Source organism: Dama dama, chromosome 1 (assembly GCF_033118175.1).
Source record: "Dama dama isolate Ldn47 chromosome 1, ASM3311817v1, whole genome shotgun sequence".
Classification (NCBI taxonomy): domain Eukaryota; kingdom Metazoa; phylum Chordata; class Mammalia; order Artiodactyla; family Cervidae; genus Dama; species Dama dama.
This window is the reverse complement of record NC_083681.1, coordinates 71,957,742-71,963,630: the sequence shown is the minus strand read 5'-3', so window position 1 is coordinate 71,963,630 and position 5,889 is coordinate 71,957,742. Positions and strand designations below refer to the sequence as shown.

The 5,889-nt window shown below is 38.2% G+C and overlaps 1 non-coding gene across 1 annotated transcript; it reads left to right on the top strand.

The window, feature by feature from the left end:
• Window positions 1–5,425: 5,425 nt before the first annotated feature.
• LOC133065064 (U6 spliceosomal RNA) lies at window positions 5,426–5,532 on the top strand. Its single transcript, XR_009694824.1, has one exon. It is a non-coding gene; the product is annotated as a U6 spliceosomal RNA (small nuclear RNA).
• The last annotated feature ends 357 nt before the right edge of the window (window positions 5,533–5,889 follow it).

Genomic DNA, 5,889 nt, shown 5'->3' with positions numbered 1-5,889 from the left:
GTCTACTTCTGCTTCATTGACCACACTAAAGCCTTTGACTGTGTGGATCACAACAAACAGTGGAAAATTCTTGAAGAGCTGGGAATACCAGACCACCTTACCTGTCTCCTGAGAAACTTGTATGCAGGACAAGAAGCAACAGTTAGAACCAGACATGGAACAATACACTGGTTCAAAATTGGGAAAGGAGTATGTCAAGGCTGTATACTGTCACCCAGCTAATTTAACTTAAGCAAAGTATATATATATTCAGAGTACATCATTTGAAATGCTGGACTGGATAAAGCACAAGCTGGAAGACTGCCAGGAGAAATATCAGTAACCTCAGATATGCAGATAACACCACTCTTATGGCAGAAAGCAAAGAGGAACTAAAGACTCCTGGTGAGGGTCAAAGAGGAGAGTGAAAAAGCTGGCTTAAAACTCAACATTTAAAAACTAAGATCACGGCATTCGGTCCCATCACTTCATGGAAACTTGAAGGGGAAAGAGTGGAAGCAGTGACAGATTTTATTTTCTTGGGCTCCAAAATCACTGCAGACAGTGACTGCAGCCATGAATTTAAAAGACACTTGTTCCCTTGCTCTTGCTGCTCTCTAAATGATGCAATGCCCTTGGGCTCAGCTCCCAGCTCTCTTTACTTCTCTACATTTAATCTAGTCCCTTGCTTTTTTAGGGAGGAAGAGGGTTATTTGTTTTTGTTTGTTTGATCTTGGATAAGCCTCACAGCTTGGGGCACAACCTGAACCTGGGCCACAGTGGTGAAAGCACTGAATACTAACCACTAAGCCACCAGGGAACGTCCATGGTCCCTTGTTTATAAATATCAACTGTAAGCAGATAACTTCCAAATGTCTCTGGACATTTATTATAAGTGTGTGTATATATATATATAGATATAGATATAGATAGATAGATATCTTGGCTTCCCTGATGGCTCAGATGGTAAAGAATCTGCCTACAATACAGGAAACCTGGGTTTGATCCCTGGGTTGGGAAGATTCCCTGGAGAATTGCCTGGAGAATTCCATGGAAGGCTACAGTCCATGGGGTCGCAGAGTCGGACACAACTGAGCGACTAACACTTTCACCTGCATATATATAAATACACACACACATATAATCTCCACCAGCCTACTCAACATCTCCACCCAGATGTACAATAAAAATAGACAATTCAAACTTACCATGTTCAAAACAGAATTCTACCCCCACCATACACAAACACGTTCTTTCCCTTGTTAAAGGCACCACTATACACCCTCTTTCAAAAGCCCCAAAATCTAGGGGTCAACCTTGATTTATTTTCCCTTTCCATTGCATTCCCATATCCAATTCTTCAGCAAGTCTTTTTCATTCCACCTCCAAAATATAACTTGACAGACTACTTCCCCCACTTCTGCTACTACTGACCTAATCCAAATGACAAACATTCCTTAGCTGGAATATGGCAATACTCTCCTAACTTGTCTCCCTGAAGCCTGTCTTGGGGTTTGTTCTCCATGAAGCAACTAGAATTTCTTTTAAGTAAATTAGGTATCATTCTTTTGCTTACATCCCTTCACAAACTTTATATCACTTTATATATAGCAAAACCCTCCAATATTAGTTTATCCACCCAACCTCCTCAGCAGTATCAACCAGGCTCTCCTGTGTTCACTTGATTCCAGCCATACCTTTTGCAGTTTCTCAAATAAGTCAAGTTCATTCTGGTCTCAAAGCAGTTCTACTTCCTATTTCCTCCCCCTGGAACCTTTTACCTCCTGTTTCCCAAAACTCGGTCCTTTACATTATTTAGACTTTTGCTCACCAAATAGAGTTGGTGTTCACTGATTGTCCTACATAAATAAACCACATAGCCTTGTATCCTTTGCCCTGTCACTATTTATCCTGTAACCCTAGTTTGTTTACCTTATAATACTTAATGTTTTCAGATTCTTTGATTATTTGATTTTTGTCCATCTTCCCAGTAGAATGTAAGTTCATGAGGCAGTGACCTTTTCTTGTTCAACATCATATCTTCACCTCAGATGTGCATCTAAGAGTACCTGACACTTAGTAGGTATTCAATAAATACCTACTGAATAAATGAATGATGAAGGAAGGAAAATAGTCTAGCAGGAGAAACAGACACTAAGCATACTTCCAACTGATTATATGGTAAAAACTGTAATAAGTACAAATTTGGCAAAGAGTGGAGTGGAGTAGAGAAGAGGAAAGAGCAACAAATACCCGTTAATGGTTTTGCTGTGGTTTTGAAGAACACACATACATCCCTCTAGCACCTCCCAGGGTACCTGACATAAGATTAAACAGGCAGTTAAAATAATTTTGATTTTGAAATTTTGGATTTTTTTTAATAAATAAGGACAGGTACTATAGAGACATACTTTGCATTGCTGTTGGAAATCATATTAAGTATGTTAAGGAATATCAAAAATTGAAACCACCTTGTTTTGGTATCCATTCCTTCTCTGTAAAATCTGGTCATGACTCACACAGTTAACAGGAACAATTTTTGTTAACAATGCACACATTTATTCTGATCACCTCAACTTCCTTTAAGGAATATTAATTATTCTATTGACTAACAGTAAAAATAGGGACTTCGCAGAGTGAAGCGGTACACACCAGAGTTAACCCCTTTCTAGTTCAGACGACTATACCCTTTTGGGTTTGAACAACAATTATTTGCCCCTGGATAAACTTTGTGAACCACTAAAAACACTAATATATACAGGAACCTGTGGTGGTCTACTGTTCAGCAGTATTCTGTGCTCAAATTTAATGTAGGCCACAGTTTCCCGAGATTGGTAGAGCCATACCTCCAAGCATATAAAAGCTCTCCAAAGAGGAAGCAATACTATAAAACTTGGGGCTCCAGTGTCTGGGATATTTGGGACAAGATCCCACTTCTACCTCTTGCTAGCTGAGTGATCTTGGGTGGATTAAACTACTAAGCATTCGAATTCTACGTCTGTAAAATGGGGAAATACTGCTTAAGCAGCAAATGGTGCACAGATACTAAGTGTTAGGTGAGGTTGGCACTATTCTTATCCTTATTTTAAAGATGAGGAAAGGGAGGCTTAAAACATTTAAGTAACTTCCCTAATGGGCATATAGAAACTAAGTGTAGAACTGAAATTTCAATTTAAAACCTGTAGTTAAGAAAACCATAATCCGAAAGGATACATGCACCCCAATGCTCATTGCTGAAGGAGGAAATACCAACCCACTCCAATATTCTTGCCTGAAAAATCCCATGGACAAGAGGAGCCTGGCAGGCTACAGTCCATGGAGTCACAAAGAGTTAGACACAACTGAGCATGCACACACCCAATAGTCATTGTAGCATTATTTACAATAGCAAAGACATGAAAGCAACCTAAACGTCTATCATCAGAGGAATGCATGAAGAATATGTGGTACAAACATACAATGGAATATTACTCAGCCATAAAAAAGAATGAAATAATGCCATTTGCAGTGATATGGCTGGACCTAGACCCTAGACATTATCATACTAAGTGAAGCCATAGAAAGACAAATAGCATGTCACTCATATGTGGACATGCGTTAGTCACTCAGTTGTGTCTGACTCTTTGTGACCCCATGGACTCTAGCTGACCAGGCTCTTCTGTTCATGGGATTCTCTAGGCAAGAATACTGGAGTGGGTTGCCATTTCCTTCTCCCTTCATATGTGGAATCTAATTTTAAAAATAAAGTTACAAATGAACTTATTTACAAAGCAGAAACAGAATTACAGATATGGAGGACAAATTTGTGGTTACCAAAGGAGAAACGGGGGGGGGGGGGGGGGGGGGGGGGGGGGGCGGTGGAGGGAATAAATCAGGAACTTGGGATGAACACACACTGCTGTGTATAAGATAGATAACCAACAAGGACCTACTGTGCTGCACAGGAAACTGTACTTAATATTCTGTAATAACTGATAGGAGAAAAGAATCTAAAAAGGCATTAATATATCTATTAATATATGTGCAACTGAATCACTTTGCTGTACATCGGAAACTAACACAACATTGTAGATCAATTATACTCCAATTAAATTAAAGCATTTAAAATAAGTTTAATGAAGAACAGTCTTTAGAAATATTTGGTTATTAGACAGATAACATAGTCAGACACAATCACATTGGATTTCAGTCTCGTTTATTTAAAATATTTAGAGCTCAGAGTAATCTTTAACATGGAAAAAATATGAATCAACCAAATTGTATCTCTTAATATACCAATAGTCAACATTTAATTTTAAATTCATATTCAATATTTCTGTAAACAGAGTTTCAGGTCAGATTTTCATGGTGAAATCAGGACTAGTTCAACATAATGAAATAAAGTTCTATAATTAGAGAATTACATAGAAGCTAGGAATATTTAAGAATACAACAGAGCTGAAGCCTTCATTTGTCTGTACAATAAAGCTTACATACTTGTAACAGTTCTGTCTTCTACCTCATCTTCATTTAAATGTAGTTCCAAATATTGCACTTAATTTCTCCTTTAAGTTCAGTTGAGAAGGTGTTCAGTTCTAGGTTAAAAAAGAAATAGTGCCATGATAAAAAAGAAAAGCCTTTGATGTTAGAAACTAGGAGGTTTCCAAAAGAGTAAAACTTTACTGAAACATAATATTACCATAAGATATGAGCATTAACATGTACATGCTTCAGTACCGCATTATCACATTCAAAGTGACTTCACATTATCCATTCAAACATCACACTAGCACTCTCATGTTTCAGCATGAGTTTCCACTACTTATTCAGCTCTCAAGAAGTTCAACCCTTTGAGATGAACTTCTTGCCTAAGAACTTTTCTGGTGCAGCAGGTCTGTTTCTAGAACCAAGGGGTCTTCTCTAAACACCCAAGGCTCTTTTCTACTCTATCACCTACTTTATAAGAGAACATACATTTCATGAGACCTTCTGTAAACAAACAAACAAAACAAACTAAACCAGTCATTTTGAAACAAGTGATTGAAAAATATAGTTTTGATATTTGTTTTTTTAGTTTCAAAAGCTCACAGAAGTATATAAGAAAGTGACAAAGTGAAATTGCTCGGTCGTGTCTGACTCTTTGCGACCCCATGGACAGTAGCCTGCACCAGGGTCCTCCGTCCATGGGATTTTCTAGGCAAGAGTACTGGAGTGGGTTGCCATTTCCTTCTCCAGGGAATCTTCCTGACCCAGGGATTGAACCCAGGTCTCCTGCATTAATAGACAGACGCTTTACTGTCTGAGCCACCAGAAAAGTCCACATATAAGAAAGTATCCCACCTCATTTCCTATTCCCACTAGTTGCAGCTGGCAATTGGGAGTACATCTTCTATTTGTTTTTCTCTGTAAGTATTAAGCTATATGACATATACAACATGCATACTTTTTTTAAGTTAAAAAAAATTGTGTGCTCGCTTTGGCAGCACATATACTAAAATTGGAACGATACAGAGAAGATTAGCATGGCCCCTGCATAAGGATGACACGCAAATTTGTGAAGCGTTCCATATTTTTATATTACTCAGCCATTAAAAAGAATACATTTGAATAAGTTCTAATGAGGTGGATGAAACTGGAGCCTGTTATACACAGTGAAGTAAGCCAGAAAGAAAAACACGAATACAGTATACTAACACATATATATGGAATTTAGAAAGATGGTAACGATAACCCTATATGCAAGACAGAAAAAGAGACACAGATGTATAGAACAGACTTTGGGACTCTGTGGGAGAAGGCAAGGGTGGGATGATCTGAGAGAATAGTATTGAAACATGTATATTATCAATTGTGAAACAGATAGCCAGTCCAGATTTGATGCATGAGACAAGTGCTCAGGGCTGATGCACTAGGATGACCCAGAGGGATGGG